Here is a 17669-nt window from a genome sequence, read left to right as displayed (position 1 = left end):
TCTAATTTTTTCTGTAACAGATAAAATGTGTTTTGTTATGTCTTTACATGTACGACAAATCATTGAATTACTACAGTAATTTTTGTGATCGGCATATTTTCTAAACTGTCGCGTAGAAAGAATGATGTACAAAATTAGTTAGTTAGAAGTCAATAAATTTATTTCCGTTGACTGTTATATTATTTTCTTAACGCATTCATATTCCATGCAGTAGAATAGAGGGTTGAAATCTGTTTATGTTGTTTATTTTCACAGAAAAATTGTGAAAGTTTTTATAAACGCCTCAAGGTATGCAATACAAGTCGTTTGATGTGAAATATATTGATGTACCGTTAACTGGGGGATCATGCAACACTTTTCAACTTCAATGGCTTCTAAAAATTTAATGAAAATAGATAATCATAAGCGGTATACATGCATCCAAAGTTATTAGAAAAATTATTTGTTTCACCAGTTATTTTTAAATTTACAAAAGTACCTATACATTTTTACTGTACTGAGAAAATGGGGTAAGACGTAACAAACTTTGTTTAAAATTAAAAATCAAATGAAAACGTTTGAAAATTTATAGTTTTTGATATATTTGTGATGTCATAACCCATAAAGCACCGATTGCAGTTGTTTATGGTTTTGTTCGAATTAAATTTTATATTTTTTCTGTCAAAAATGTTTTTAAAGATAAAACATAAGGATGCTGCATACATTTAGGGGTAAAAAATACTACAAAAAATTCAACAAGCTGAAATCATGAAAATTAATGTTGGGATGGATGAAATATCAAAATTAATAAAAGCGTGATGCAAAACAATCCTATTCCAGCAAATGAAAACGAAATTTAAAATGTGAATCGTTTATTTGCATTTTGATGCATTTAAGCCCAAATTGGTAACTGAATTAGAAAAATATTTGTTTACAAAATATTGTGATTTCATACAGATAATGGAAATTACTTTCAGGTAAACTTTATTCGGAAATTTATTGCACATTTTTGTCAAAATTATAAAATGTTGTGTTAAAAAGTGTTTAATGTATTAATAACTTTCTCGAAGTCCACGAGTTACTTTGACTTTGGAGGAAAAAGTTAAGAAATTCTCATTTCGATTATTATTTTCCATTTTGTAAATACGGGAGTTTTGACGGAATTTTAAAAAATCTATAACCAAGAGGATTTTCAGATATTTTTAAAGCATAAAACGTTATAATGTTTCTCTAGAATTTCCCATAGAAAAAATTAGAATTTTATTGATTCAAGGCAGGAACAATAACATTTATCCAAAATCCGGTTTGGTAATGAATAGAGGATATCGAAAAGATAGAAAATCATATTTGTTTTGCATATAAGTTTGTTAGTCCTTCCGTTTTCAAAGCTCGATTCTACCCAAAACTGATGGATTTACAAACATTCAAACGTCATATTACCAACACTAGAGGTGATAAACATATTCTGACGAAACATCCGTATTCAGAACGCTGAAACCTTCCAAAGCCATGCACCAAAAATATTGTTCATATGATATAGATGTTAAAGATTTGCGACTTTTATGAAAAGCTTAACGAAAATCTATGTTGAGATAACTGTTCGTTGCACTTTGATGTCACCAACAACAGTGAAGTTTTTCAATACGAATACTGTCTCTTAATTGAAAACCACATCTCAAATCCACTACATTGTTTTAAACACCTTTTAACCCTCTGCGAAACTTGCATGCTCAGAAACATCCCATTTAATTAGGAAAGCGCCAAACGAACCATATGCGCCACGTAGTTGTTCATCATAAAGCCATACAAATTGTTGGAGTTATTACACGGTGCTGTTTTCATTTCTTTTTTCTTCCAGCCATCCAAAGTGAATCCTCGCGATGAAAGTAAAAACAAACAAACTCACATTAGAAGCGTCCGTAAATTTAAACGACACTTTCCGGCTAGTTAAACACACACAGACAGGAATAATTTATTTGAAATTCAACGCGAATGGTGCCCTGGCTGTAGGTGAAGGAAGCAAGAGAATAAAAAAGCATATTTTTGCTATGAAATTTTGTCTCGTTCGGTACTTATTTCAAACCGTTCTTTGTACCAGTTGTCGGATTTTAATTTTTTTACGATACGAACATTTTGGAAAAAGAATAGTTAGTGGAACATAAAAACGCCTAGAGGTATGTCGTTGAAATTTTTTTTTCTTTAAATTTAAAATAATTTTGGGGCGGCGGCATTTTTAAAATTTGTTTATTTCTTATGAAATAAGAGCTTAAAAAAGTCAACAAAAATACTCACATAAATGAGAAATAAAAAAAATGCGCCTGTTCGTATACTATCAATACGCCGTTTTAAAAAAAAATGACATCCATGTACAATTCCAATATCAATTTACACATACTTGTCACTCTTTCGTTCACCATATTAATTAAAAATATCCTTTGAATCAATAATTTAAGAAAGTTAGTTTGAGATCACAAGACTTTTAAATTTTGAGAGCAATCTGCACTAAGACATATGTAGAAGTGAATACCATCAGCCAAAGTTCTTAACTAGTCTAGAATAAATCATTCTCACTCAACCATATCCGACATGAAAATACTTAACACCTCTTGAGGCGGCGAGTCAAACGAAAATGTTATCTACTGAACCTGTTGTACCGTTCATTCAAGAGAAACGACATTCCATGATTCAACCTGAGCTGAGTGAGGGATTTATATATATTTTCAACATTCAGTGGCCATCGGAAGCGGTCGGCAGCAAGGAAGTCATTTTTTCATAAAAGTGAAAAAGATTGGACACGGCTGGATGCGCTCGGCCGTCGATCCCTTTTCAGTGTTAAAACATTTTCAATGAAACAAGAACAAAAATCACTAATGACAACCATAAATTTGGTCTTTCTCTGTTTGGAGGTGGTCTCTTTTTTATGCTTATTCTCACTCACTCACTCACCTTTGGGATAGGCAATAGAGCATGGCCGGCCGAAAGTTGAGAAGCCACCTCCCGATGCCAATTGACCGCTTCTGTGAGAAAGGAAAAAGTTCAACGAAGCATAAATTCGACCCTCAACCCCGAATTGAGATGGTCTGGCTACCAGTTCCAGCTCCATTTTTTTTTCTCGGATTGTCGGCCGGTCCTTTAATAATCCTTACCGTAACAAGAAGCCATAATAAGTCTGCCGCACGAGCTTAGCTTAACTTAGTGCTTCAACTAACACCATACTTCCAATTTTTGCTTCACTGGAATCGACTCTGCACCTTCCGATTCTAATGCCCCTAAATGTACACAAATAATTTTGTTTGATAAATTAATGCTAATAACATGGCGTTTGGAAACTGGATTATTTGTGATCAATAAGCTGCAACTCTTCAAAAGCCAGATAATATGATGCCTGCTAAAGCATGGATCACGATGAATCTGGACGCACTGATTATTATACCATTGCGCTCCTAGTTGTTGGATCTGGAATGACAGTACTTTGTTTTGGAATGTTTCCTCTATCAGTGCTGAAAATTTCATTGCGATTGGTTTTGTTCCAAAAAAGTTACACGAGATGGAAGCCGCTAGACGAAAATTAATTTTGGACACCCACGTCAAAAACCCGACGTGGTCGGGTTAAAAAATCGCCAAATCGTTAAAAATTGTCAAATCAACAGTGTGCAGCGTTCTCAAACGTTTCCGTGAGATGTATACCAACTATCGATCGGCAGGTTCATACCAAGCGTCATAGTGGAATTAAGGATCGGAAACTGCATTTGAAGGTGTTGAGAACGATCAAGGCATACACAGTGTAGTCGGACTATGACATCGCCAAGAAATTCAACGCCGTGTAAATCGGTGAAATCGTTTATTTAAAAAATCAAATTAAATTTCTTTTTCAAGTTTAATTAGTATAAAATTCAGGAAAAATATTCAGTTAGGCTTCCGCTTTTCCAAATCTGATTTGTCGGGCCTTACGCTTAACCTAGGCTTGCCAGATACTTTCAGAAAAAGCGGAACATTTCATGAAAAAAGCAGGACATTTTAGAAACTCTTCAAAAAGCTTAATTGTAAGCTAAATTTAAACGTATACCATACCATTAGCCAAAGTTGTTCATAGATAGTACACTATAGTCAGTTAACGGCGGATATCTAACCGCGTAAAAACCTTTTGTTCAATTTGTATAACATTTGTTTGTTTGGTAATTTGTTTAAAAATTTGAAAATACAAGAAAGCTTCCAATTTTATAAAATTTGGACAATTTAGTAAAAAAAGATGGTGTTAAATATAAGATAATCAAATTAAGATTCCTGCGAAAAAACTATAATGATCTAAAATTATATGGAAGCTACCTCAATAATATTTTCTTCATACATCGATTGAACGTGCTCCAAGAAAGCATAACTGGATCAGAATATTACTGTAATACTAAGGACTTAAGATTTATTCAGTATTGTCTTATATAAGCTATGAAAAAGGCTGCTTATTTGTAAAAAGACGTATTTGAGATTTTCTGTGTTTAACCAATGAATTCAAATTGAAACTCAAATTTGATTTCTTTAAGTTTAAATTAGTGAATTTGTACAAATTTTCCGAGAAAAAAAGCGGGACATTTTGAGGAAAAAGCGGGACAGCGGGACATTCAACAAAAAAGCGGGACATGTCCCGCTTTTGCGGGACGGATGGCAACCCTAGCTTAACCCCTGCCATCAGATTTTGTTCACCTTCTACGCCGCAGAAAGCCAGTTTGCCTTGAACTGCTGCTCGTCCTTAGCAGTTTTTTTGGTCTTCTTTAGGTTCCGCTTGACAATAGCCCAGTATTTCTCAATTGGGCGGAGCTCTGGCGTGTTGAGAGGGTTCTTATCCTTGGGAACCACCTGCACGTTGTTGGCGGCGACCACTCCATGGCCTTTTTACCGTAATGGCAAAATACCAAAACAGTACGGAACAACCGTGTTTCTTCAGGAAAGACAGACGTTTATTCAAACACTCTTTCACGTAAATTTCTTGATTGACAGTCCCGGAAGCTATGAAAATGCTGCTTTTCAAGCCACAGGTACAGATGGCTTGCCAAACCAGATATTTTTTCGCGAACTTGGACAGTTTCATGTGCTTGAAAATATCTGCTGCCTTTCTCCTTCCTTTTGCCGTATAAAACTCCTGTCCCGGAAGCTGCTTGTGGAAGTCGGCTTTGACGTAGGTTTCGTTGTCCATTACCACGCAGTCAAACTTCGTCAGCATTGTCGGCCTCCGGGATCACGCTTTGGCCGTCGTATTTTGTTTATCATCGCGATTTGGAGTCACTACCTTCTTATAAGTCGATAGTCCGGCTCGTTTTTTTGCTCGATGCACGGTTGTAGACGATACACCCAGCTTATTTGCGGCATCTCAAAGAGAGAGGTTAGGGTTTCGCTTGAAACTACCGGCAACTCTCTTTGTCGTCTCTGCGGCTTCCGGTTTATTTCCCCCCGATCCAGGCTTCCTGGCTGTCGACACACGTTCTCCAAACAGTTTAATTACATTTGTAACGGTTGATTGCGCAATTTTTAGCGATTTTGCCAGCTTTTAAATGCCAAATTGAAAGAAATACGTCAAGTTGATATTGACCAAATTTCGACCGTATCACCCTTTAGGTTGGATTGGCGTGGGCGTCGGATGATCGGGTCGTAGAATTCTTCAAGCGGATGCGGGTCGGGTTGAACTTGTATTCCTTCTATCGGGGAGAACGGTTCCACTTTGGAATGAATGAAGCGTGTAATCTAACTCATAAACTTTTATTACTAAGAGACAATCGAGATATAGATGTAAATCGTATGAAACTTTGCTCTAACCGACCGTTATTTTTCACTCGTGTTGCCAGTATTTTTCAACGGTTTTCTATGTCGACTTCTTCCGTGCTGGCAGATTGACAGAAACAAAACAAATTTTATAAAGCCACTGCAGTGGTGCACTGCACTGGTCGGGGTAATGTCCCCGGCAAGTTCGAATTCGTTTTTGCCGATAAGTTTGCAAGAAAGTGTTTGATCTGACAAGGTATTTGCAGCTGCGAACGAAAAACTTCGGTTTTTTGTGAAAAACAAGACCATGGACTTCGAAATGTACAAGGAGGAGTGACATTATATCTCACAACGGACCAGTAAAGTTTTCGCCAGATTTGGCAAGCTGCCATTACAGCAAAGAGGTACAACAGTGCAAGGCCGTGCGAACGGTGGGGTTTTTAGGGGTTTGACCCCCCCCTCCCCCTCATAAAGATTTTTTCGAAGTAAAATTTGCGCCGAAGTAATGAAAATTATTTGTTTGTGTGGTAGAGAACAGTGGGAGTTATGGGAAATTACTGAATACATAAAGTATTTGTGCAATAAGTTATCATCTTACGGTTGGCAAATTATTATTTATAGATTAAAAAAAAACAAATAAAAAAATGAATAAAAATTAAAATTTCTCACTGTGTGAGTTTTTAGTTCATTGAGATGAATTTAACTAATTGTGACGTAGTTAAAATAAGCGTGTAATCAGAAAATGTCATGTCAGGTTTCATCCTGGTAATTTATTCTCTCAACGATATTCGCGAGGAACAGTCGGCGGTTTATCGGTTCAACACAAAAAAACGAACGCGAGTTTGAAGGAAACGGGCGGATGAAGTTACCACAGTTTGATTATTTCAATTGATGTTAAAATGTATTTGAAAATAAGTGTTAATAAGTGTGTCAGATTTTTTTCTCGCCTCCGGCTTAATTTAGTATCAAATCACGCTTGGTTCGAGACATTTCGATCTACGATACTGTTCGACGTTTAAGAATTGAAACTAACTTTGGTTCTAAATTGCAATTCATTTAATCTTTTGTATAGGAACTCAAAACTTGACATACAAAAACCCTACCTCGTCTTCAGAATTGGTTTTATTAAGAAGTGTAACTAATTAAAAACAGAGTTTGACACGAACAGTTTTTTTTATTTGAAAAAATTGTTTATTTCATTACAAATGTTTAGCTGAAATGCTGAAATATTCTTCAAGAAATCAATTTCGACTAAACTTTATTACGTGTTTTTTGTTTTTCTAATTGCTCAACACAACACATAATTTTCACAAGGTCACAAAATTTACATTTTTCTGAGGTGCAATGAATTAAAAAGGAAATTTCGAGTTATTTCTGTGCTCTGAATCTGAACATGCAATATTTCTATTCTTTTTTGTTATTACAATGACTTTTGAAAATAAGAAAAAAGTATTTGAGAAATTTCTGCATTGTTTATACAATAACTCAATTAAAAATCATATCATTCAAAAAAAAAAAGTTTTAAATGAATTATCAACTTTCCTCAAGATTCAAGTAATATTGAGTTCCGCGAAAAAAGTTATAGCATTTTTTTTGCATTTTTTTATTTATCAAACTTTTAAGATGTTTAAAATGAAATCAAGTTTTCTTTACACTTTCTACAGTTATGTCAAAAGTACTTGGAAAGTGATATCTTTCCATTTTTTTTTAATTGTTGAACTTTACATTTTTTGGATCGTGCATCATTTTCATCATAAAAATATCCCTTAGTGCAACAACGTCCTGGTGGTGTTCGGGACCCAAAACAGCAACATCACGACGGTCCTCCTGCGAGATAGTGGGGTTGGCTGCGGGCCTTGCGAGCCTGTGACTACAAAAAACATAAGCAACGAACAACGAACAACAAATTTCGGATGGAAATCGGCAAAGACCCACGCGACGAAAAGGGACTAGAGATTGGAAACTTGGAACATGGAACTGCCGATCTCTAAATTTTGTGGGCAGTACCCACGTGCTCTCCAACGAATTGAAGAGCCGCAAATTCGACATCGTAGCGCTGCAGGAGGTATGCTGGAAGGGCTCCACGGTACGAACGTACCCAGATGGTCGTGCCATCTACCAGAGCTGCGGCAACACACACGAGTTTGGAACAGCTTTTATAGTGATGGGAAAGATGCAAAAGCGCGTGATCGGGTGGTGGCCGATCAACTCACGAATGTGCCGGTTGAGAATCAAGGGCCGGTTCTTCAACATCAGCATCATCAACGTGCACAGCCCTCACCTCGGAAGTACCAGTGACGACAAAGACGAATTCTACGCGCAGCTGGAGCGTGAATACGACCGTTGCCCAAAACATGATATCAAGATCGTCATCGGGGATTTTAATGCTCAGGTCGGCCAGGAGGAGGAATTCAAACCGACAATTGGAAGGTTCAGTGCTCACCAGCTGACCAACGAAAACGGCCTCAGACTTATTGATTTCGCCGCCTCCAAACGAATGGCCGTACGTAGTACCTTTTTCCAGCACCGCCTCCCACACAAGTACACCTGGAGATCACCGTACCAAACTCAATCACAGATCGACCACGTTTTGATCGACAGCCGGCACTTCTCGGACATCATCGACGTCAGATCCTGTCGGGGCGCCAACATCGAGTCGGACCATTATCTGGTGATGGTGAAGATGCGCCCAAAACTCTCCGTAGTGAAAAACACGCGAAACCGGCGCCCACCTCAGTTAAATATCGCGCGACTGAAGCAACCTGAGGTCGCGGCAGATTACGCGCAATCGGTCGAAGCAGCGCTGCCCGCAGAGGGCGAGCTTGACGAAGCCCCTCTCGAGGACTGTTGGGATACCATAAAAACAGCCATCAACAGTGCTGCGGAGAACGTCATCGGTTATGCGGAGCGAACTCGACGGAACGACTGGTTCGACGAGGAGTGTAGGAGGGTGATGTACGAAGAGAATGCCGCGGGGGCGGCAGTGGTGCCAAGAGGCACCCGTCGAAATGTGGAAAATCACCGACAGCGGAAGAGGCAGCGAGTCCGAATTTTCCAGGAGAAAAAGCGCCGCCTGGAGGAGGAGGAGCTCGAGGAGCTGGAGCAGCTGCATCGTTCCCAAGAAACACGAAAGTTCTATCAGAAAATCAACGCATCCCGCAAAGGCTTCGTGCCGCAAGCCGAAGTGTGCCGGGATAAGGACGGGGGTATCCTGACGGACAATCGTGAGGTGATCAAAAGGTGGAAGCAGCACTTCGATGAACACCTGAACGGCACACATGCAGGAGATCAAGACGGTGGGGGAAGGTACATCGCCGGCGTAGCCAACGACGAAGAGGAGCCACTCCCAACGATGAGTGAAGTTAAGGAAGCCATTCGCCAGCTGAATAGAAACAAGTCGGCTGGGAAGGATGGCATCGCAGCTGAACTCACCAAAATGGGCCCGGACAAGTTGGCCGATTGTCTACACCGGTTGATAGTGCGGATCTGGGACATAGAACAGCTACCGGAGGAGTGGAAGGAGGGGGTAATATGCCCCATCTACAAGAAGGGCGACAAATTGGACTATGAGAACTACCGAGCGATCACTGTCCTCAATGCCGCCTACGAAGTGTTGTCCCGAATCCTACTCCGCCGCCTAACGCCACAAGCAAACAGATTCGTGGGAAGTCATCAGGCCGGCTTCATGGAGGGACGGTCAACGACGGACCAGATATTCACATTACGGCAAATCCTCCAAAAATGCCGTGAACACCAAGTCCCTACGCACCATCTATTCATCGACTTCAGAGCCGCATACGACACGATCGACCGTAACGAGCTATGGAAAATCATGGACGAGAACGGCTTTTCCGGGAAGCTGATTAGACTGATCAAGGCGACGATGGATGGAACGCAGTGCTGTGTGCGGATTTCGGGTGAATTGTCGAGTTCATTCGAATCGCGCAGGGGGCTTCGACAAGGTGATGGTCTATCCTGCATGATGTTCAACGTGGCGCTAGAAGGTGTTATTCGACGAGCGGTTGGCAAAATGCGGGGCACGATTTTCAACAGATCCAGTCAACTTATCTGCTTTGCCGATGACATTGATATAGTCGGCAGATCATCTGCGGCGGTGGAGGAGATCTACCGCAAACTGAAACGCGAAGCAGGAAGGATTGGGTTGATGATTAATACGTCCAAGACGAAGTACATGCTGGCCAGCGGATCCGAGACCGACCGAACCCGCTTGTCCAGTAGTAACAAGTTCACGATCGACGGCGACGAGCTGGAGATAGTTGAAGACTTTGTCTATCTCGGCTCACTGGTGACCGCAGACAATGACACCAGCCGTGAGATCCGGAGGCGAATTATCAGCGGAAGTCGTGCCTACTATGGACTCCACAAGCAGCTGCGGTCGAGAAGACTTAGCCCTCGCACGAAATATAACCTGTATATGACGCTCATTAGACCGGTTGTTCTCTACGGGCACGAGACATGGATATTGCTCGAGGAGGACCTGCGTACACTCGGAGTATTCGAGCGACAAGTGTTAAGAACCATCTTTGGCGGCGTACAGGAGAACGGAGTGTGGAGGCGAAGGATGAACCACGAACTCGCGCGACTCTACGGCGAACCCAGTATCCAGAAGGTGGTGAAAGCTGGCCGGATACGCTGGGCGGGACATGTTGCGAGAATGCCGGACGATTGTCCTGCAAAACAGGTGTTCGCTACGAATCCGGTAGGAACAAGACGAGCGGGGGCGCAACGAGCAAGGTGGTTAGACCAAGTGAAGCGTGATCTGGCAAACGTGGGGAGCCCGAGAAATTGGAGAACGGTTGCCATGGACCGAGTGAATTTTAGGAATTATGTTCGTCAAGTTATGACGTGGGACGGAATACTATGTAAATAAAAAAAAATCTCTTAATTGGATGAAGATGGATAGATAATCAGAATCAGATTTTTTCGTATATGTAGGTTTGGTAGTTATCAATATTTGATTTTACTTAAAACTGTTACATTTTTAAACTCCTTATCACCAAAACTTAAAGTGTTCGACCAAATTTGTTAAAAGATTCGAGTTCAGAACGCTAAAATCTACCAAATCAATCATTAAAAAAAATTGCACCAAAATGCTGTTGACTTGAGTCATCAATTAAATTATGTAAATGTGTTTATTAAAAAAACTTCCTGAAATGTTTAAAATAACTTATCATTTTCATTTTCATATTTTGTTTAAATTTTCAAATTAATTTTACTGAATTTCTAAGTACAGTTCTTTCCAATTCTTTCATTAAATTGCCAAATTTTTTTGTCGAAATATTTAAATTTTAGAAATAATTTTAACAAATTTGTTTTTTTTTAATTCTGAATTTTTGTGTACTTGACACATAAGCCCTTAAATCTTATTTTTAATAATAAAAACAACCTTCTGTTCTTTCCAGGATCCAATATTTCAATCGAAAGTGACTAAATACTTAGGGCTTGTAATTTAAAACTTTAAAACATGGGATTAAAATTTAAAAAACTTTTCATTAATTTTCATTAAATAGATAATATCGTCTTTTATAAATCAATCATGATTTTTAAATTAGCAACTTAAAACTTAATTTTAATGCGAAATGTTAACTAACTTTATATTTGCTTTGTTCTACCAATATTTTTTGTAACTTGGAACTCCTTATCTTTCAATATTTATTAGTTTTCATTAATCATTCACGAAATTACCCATTTCCCAACATTTTCTTGTATGTATAATTGAATGCATGAAATTCTAATTTTGAACTTCAAAAATGAACTAGGTATTCAAGCCGTTTATTTTTCTCTAAATAGGTATTTTCTCTGGTTTCTTTCATTGGCACTTTTCAAATAATAATAAATATATCTATTCTTCTTTTTATCAAATCAAATTAAACCATCAATCATTGAATAAATTCTCCAAAGTTCAAATTGGTTTTCCAGTTATCGAAAATTCACATCTTTAATCGCGATTAAATATTTTTTGTTCAAATTCAAAATACTACAGAGGAATTTTGCAATCACCTTTCAGTTGAAAATGAAGAAAAGACTTTTAATGAAGATGGATAAAAATTTACAATTATTATCATTTTCCTAAAAACTAATCATGGTTAGTTTTTTTTTTTTAACTGATTTGACATTTATTTTAGAATCCAGATTTCTTTTAAGCTCTGTGTTTTTGAAACGTTTATTTTGAATGAGCTTAGAAATTCTTTGGAAACAAATTTCTAGTTCAGAACAAAGAACATCATCTTGAAAAAAATTATCAATGATTTACGGAAAATTTTAAATTTTCATTGTGATATGATTTGAAAATTTTGTTTTTTTTATCAGTCCAATTTAGTTTTAGTTTGTGTGGTAATCATGAGTGAAAAACGGTTTTAGAAATTCCTTTCCTTCTTTTATTGTTTATTTTTGGTATTGCTGTTATTTTAGCTAAATTTGAAATTCGGAAACACACCCCCCCCCCCCCCCCATGGACGGGTTCTTCGCACGGGCCTGCTACAGTTGTATCGGGCCAACGGGTGAATTTTGTCGAAAAGGACATCAACCCACTCAACTGCCCTCAATTCTGCCCTATTGAAAAATTTTGGGCAATTGTCAATCAGAAGATGAAGAAGAATGGTAGGACGGCTCTTTACGGACGCGTCTCACGCTTTGTAAGCGTTCCGGGAAAAAAACAGATTATTCAAGGTGATCCCGTTGCATAAAAGAGGAACACCACTCTACGAAGATGGGTATGAAAATACTTTACCTCGTTGAGTCTGCTGCTGTTCACAACTGCTATTGAGCTGCTCTGTCGTCGTCGAGGCTGTTCAGGAAACAGCTTGTAGAACGCTGAACTGATGGTCGGCGGCGAATGGACCTCGCCTCGTTCCACTGGGTTCCTTGGGTTGGGGCCCTTTTCCGACCTACTGTCGGTATGTCCGGTTCGTGGGCGATCAAAACTCCTCCGATTCGCTGGATCGGGCGATAGTTTTTGCCAATACGGTAGTACCGTACTTGCCAATACGGCAGTACGCACGACTTTACCTAATTCTATTTTTCTATTCACGCACAAATTCTCTGCCCTCCTCGCACTAGTAGTTTAATTTGCGAACTACTGTAATTTTAGAAAATTTAGTCTCAAATAAAATTAAAACCACCTATTCAAGAAAAATTGATTGAAAATTAAAATTTAAATAAAAATCGAAACGCGATCAAAAAGTGCACTCCAGTGCTCACTCACGAAACAGATTAAAGTGTTCTGTAAGATGTATCCTCAGATTAGGGAAAGCTACTCGAGCGTACGACTTTAACGGAAGTACGTCATTTCCCGATCCATCTTTAGAAAATCTTCGGGATTCTTTAAATTGGATAAGTCGCACGCTATTGGTCCGTAATTCGGGTCTTTCCGTCTCTTAGCAACTCTCTCGGAACAGACTATAATTTACGACTTGAGGGAGTAAGCTTAACCCTCAGTTGGCAAGTCTGTTGTCTCCTGAGCAGATGTCCGCGAGTTCGAGCCCAAGAGTAAACATCGAACACAGTTGTACCGGATAAGTTTTTCAATAACGATCCGGCAACTGTAACGTTGATAAAGTCGCGAATGCCATAATGATGGTAAAACGACTATAATCGAAACAAAATAAAAATCATTCAGTGCTTTCACTGCTTAGTTGCATACATTTTGGTGTTTAAAATGCGAGATTCGAACAGTTATTTTATTCAAAATTGTTGATGGTACGATCCTGAACTAAACGGGGCAGATCTCTTCTCCCACAAAATCTTTTGGCAGGCACTTCGATCTTGAAAGAAACTTCCGTGAACATGCCCATCTTTTACCATTTTCAGTTATCGTCAGAAAGGTTAAATGCGATCTCGATACGGAACTCAAACGAGTGAAAACTTCAAATGCACAGCAGTCCTCCTACAAATAAAATATGATGCAGTAATGCTTTAGTTGCATAACTGAAATCGAAATTGTTCTACTGCGCGTCAAAAAATAATATCTTTGATGTGAAGAAACGCCTTTGTTTATGTAATTTCCGTTCTTGCTCACATATGAAAAGCAGAAAGTTTTGCTTGAATTCTTTATCGATAAACACCATTCAAATATCCTCTGTTTCAAAGCTTATAGGACTTCAGGACTTCAGGACAATTCACTCAATCGTTCTGATTCAAATAAAAAGGTGTTAGGAATGAAACTTAAATTCAGAAGAGCACCGAAGACCGATCTCAGCTCATCTGAGCTTAAATATTGGAGGTTATTTTGAATGAATGAATGAATGAATGAATATTGGATGCAGCATAACGATGTCAAATATCACAATTCACATAATAAGCCAAACATTGGGGTTGAAGGAGTTTATACGATAAATTAAATTTTCATAAATTAACCAAGATGAAAAGCTGTTTTACCAATTCGCGTTGTTGCCAATATTCATGGTTTCGGACGTAGTTTTAGGTCATTTGAAATCCAGAAAATGATTGTTTCAGACTATACAGAGTTTAAAAAAAAGAGATTTTTATTAGTAATATGCACGGAATATCGATGGAAACAATTGAAACCATTTAACGGTATCCGTCATTTAGTCAGCTACACACGGTGGAAATGAAAAGCGGTAACGAGGGCTCGTGCTAGGATGTATGTACGTAGATTTCTGCTTCCTGCAGGTACCTACATTATGCGCCTCGAAAATCGGGAAAAGAAGGAGTTAAGTGAAAACAGATGGGACTCCGTAAACGGCGCGGCCGGCGTTTGGTCAGAAAAAAATATTAGGAAATTGTTCCGGCCACCAACCGGACAGACTGGCTGAATCCGCCCAAACCAGACCAGATGGGGTAAATTAGAGAAATGTGCAAAATTAACTTAACAACCCATTTTACATAACGAGCGAGCGAGCGGCGAAAATGTTGGAAGGAAAATTCACGATTTCCCGTTATTCATTAAATATTATGTGAATCGGAGCCCCAAGTAGTCTTGGCCAAATGGCAAACTGGAATCTTTCTTTTTTACGACGATTGTAGTAGGAGGGTTCCCCAATTCCAGCTAGAGATGAAAGTGGTCCGATGATTGGGCGTTAAGACTGAAGCAATCTGTTTAACTGCCTATCGTTCAACAGATTTCGATGAGTGGTCTTTACAATTTGAATGATTCAGGCCGAAAGGGTCGAGATATGTTCCGTTTGGATTTAGGAGTGTATTGAGCGTTCGTAATAAAGTATGTTTGGGATTAGATAATTAGGCCGAAAATTATCAGCCTCCCTCTTGAAAAAGCTATAGAAACTTTTTGATTCGTCTCACTGTGTTGTGGCAATCATATAACAAAACAGTATTACCAACTTTATAGGAGATTCATTGTTAATAACAAATAATCAAAATTTCAAATACCCTTTCTTAATTTTCTAGTTTTTGACAATCAATTTAGTTTTCGACACTAAAAATTTGAGTTTTCAATTTGCTAGTTTTCATTCCTTATTTTCTAAAGAAATATGGGCTGGTGGTTTTAGCATTTGTAGAATGTTAGCCATCATATGGTTCAAAGAAACATGAAATTTCACTGAGATCCTATATGTGTGTGACCTATATTTATTTGAAGTAAAAAAAAAAGTCAAATTTCATCCTGGACAAGTGTTGTTTGGAAAAACTTCAAATACAGATGTGACATTTCTATAATTTTGGCATATGGTAAAGTTACAAGCGAATAAAGAAACTATTAATTTAAACTGCTTTGAATGGTGCCTCATTTTAACAAAACTTTCTTTGGCTCACTCATCTGTGGGGTTAATCAGGACATGTTAAGGCATACAAAAGCCTATAGAATTCTCTACGATCACAGAAATCAAAGTAAAACGGAAGAAAGTTTTCGTTAAAGTTGATTCTAGAAGAATAAACTCTCACTTTCGCTGGAAATGTAGGTTTTTTTTTAATTTCTGACTATTTTGCCCCTGAAGTTAGGCATCAACAGTAACATTTTTTCTAAAATAAATGAACCCATTTTTAATGTCGTGCAGTTCTTAAGTTAACGAGTTTCTCAATAAGAATTAACTCCACTCAGAGGATGAACAAACATTGCTGTTTTAAAATGGACAGTAGAATATCTTTATTTTTTTTTTTTATATTTAGTTTAGTATTTGTACACGAAATACACCATCTGAGGCCAAAAGGGACCTGAAAAAGCTGCATTTGATAAAAATAATGCAAAAATAATCAAAAAACTCTTCCGATTCCCCTCATTTCAAGGTATGTAGTATGTATATTTGAATCTGGTAGTTCCATGTCTACCTTAAGGCGTTTAACATCAGTGTTTCAATTTCGTCTAAAGCATGGGTGGCCAACGTTTTCAACAGGCAGGCCAAATTTCATAAATGAAATTGGCTGGCGGGCCATAAAAAAAAACAAATTGTTCTGGAGTATTCAAAGAAAACCATTTTTTTTTTGGGTTTTTATGACACTTTACCACCTTGTGGCATTCGTGTCTATAAGAAAATAAATAAAACAGATTTTTGGAAATGCTACAAAAACATTTGTCTTGGTCATATCGAGTATAGACTGTTAAGTATATCGAGTATAGACTCCAAATATAGAAAAACTGACCAGACAATTTCCAAAGTTCATCGTTCTCCTTAGGAAAATTTGTTAAAAAATTTAAAAAAAAACAAAGAATGGAATTGTTGAAAAAAGTAACAAGCTTTTGACATTTAAAGGAATAATTTTGATAACGAATTTTAGTTATATCATGAAAATATAGATTTTTCAATCTTAACTCAATCCAACTTTTCAAATTTTCCAGTACCTCGATTTGACAAGTGTATCGAGAATGCCTTCTATAAACAGCATGAAGATGAATTTGATTGTTTTATAATCATTGAAGTTTTTAAAGCAACAATTTTGCCTCAAAAAAGCCGTTCTTCTGATAGATTTATCAGTACCATTTTCTGTTAAAGCTTAACGAAAATAACAAATTGTAAAACTTTACAGAGCAGTTTTTCGATATTTTACATAATTTACAAAAGTTTTTAAAAGTAACGAAGTTATAGAAATAGAATTCAAGTTACAAATGGTTAAAGTTTTTGTAAAAGTAAAATTTTTATGCGATGTTGATATGATTCGGTGATTTTTACGATTTTCAAACGATTTAAATGCAATTTTACTAGCTTTATGACTCATAAAGATCGTAAGATCGCATTAAAATCGTTTAAAAATCGTAAAAAATCACCGAATCACATCAACATCAAAATAAAATTTTACTTTTACAACAACCAAAAGTTATGAGGCTATCCAAATTCCTCAATATTAAAACTAGAATCCTCTTGAATGCTCGTCATACCAATGACATGTAAAGTAGTCACCAAACCCCAATCGGAGAAATTGTAAAATGTGTATGGAACTAACAGATAATGTGTCAAATACCGTACAATTCTGAAAATTGGAAAATTGTAACTGTACATAATTGTGTTTTTATTTAGTGACGGTGACCTTTTTTGTAAAATTATATGATTCCCTCAGAGCCAAAGGGGTTTAAGTGCGAATATGATCATTTTTGAGTAAATAATGTCGAACGATTCTCTATGTTTCAAGTTATATTTGCTGAGTTTTTCAGATTTTTTTTAATTATATTCGCAAACTTTTACGTTCGAAAGAAAATTGCAAATGTTTGAAAAATGGATGGAAAATGGCCAAACACAAAAATTTAAAGCGTGTTTTCCCGAAATTTGTTTTTATACACTTTTATCCTTTTACTAATATCAATTCAAAGAGATTTTCAGATCTTTGTTTGAATTTTGTTAGTGTAGATTCAGATATATTTATTCAAATATGATATATGGAGACCAAGAAAAACGTTCAATTCTTAGAATACGGTTTTTCCAAAAAGAGCCACAAAAAGTCGGTCGCGGGCCACATGTGGCCCGCGGGCCTTGATTTGGCCACTCATGGTCTTAAGCAATAATACTGCTCAG

Source organism: Uranotaenia lowii, chromosome 2 (genome assembly GCF_029784155.1).
Source record: "Uranotaenia lowii strain MFRU-FL chromosome 2, ASM2978415v1, whole genome shotgun sequence".
Classification (NCBI taxonomy): Eukaryota; Metazoa; Arthropoda; class Insecta; order Diptera; family Culicidae; genus Uranotaenia; species Uranotaenia lowii.
Note: the sequence above shows the minus strand (reverse complement) of the source record.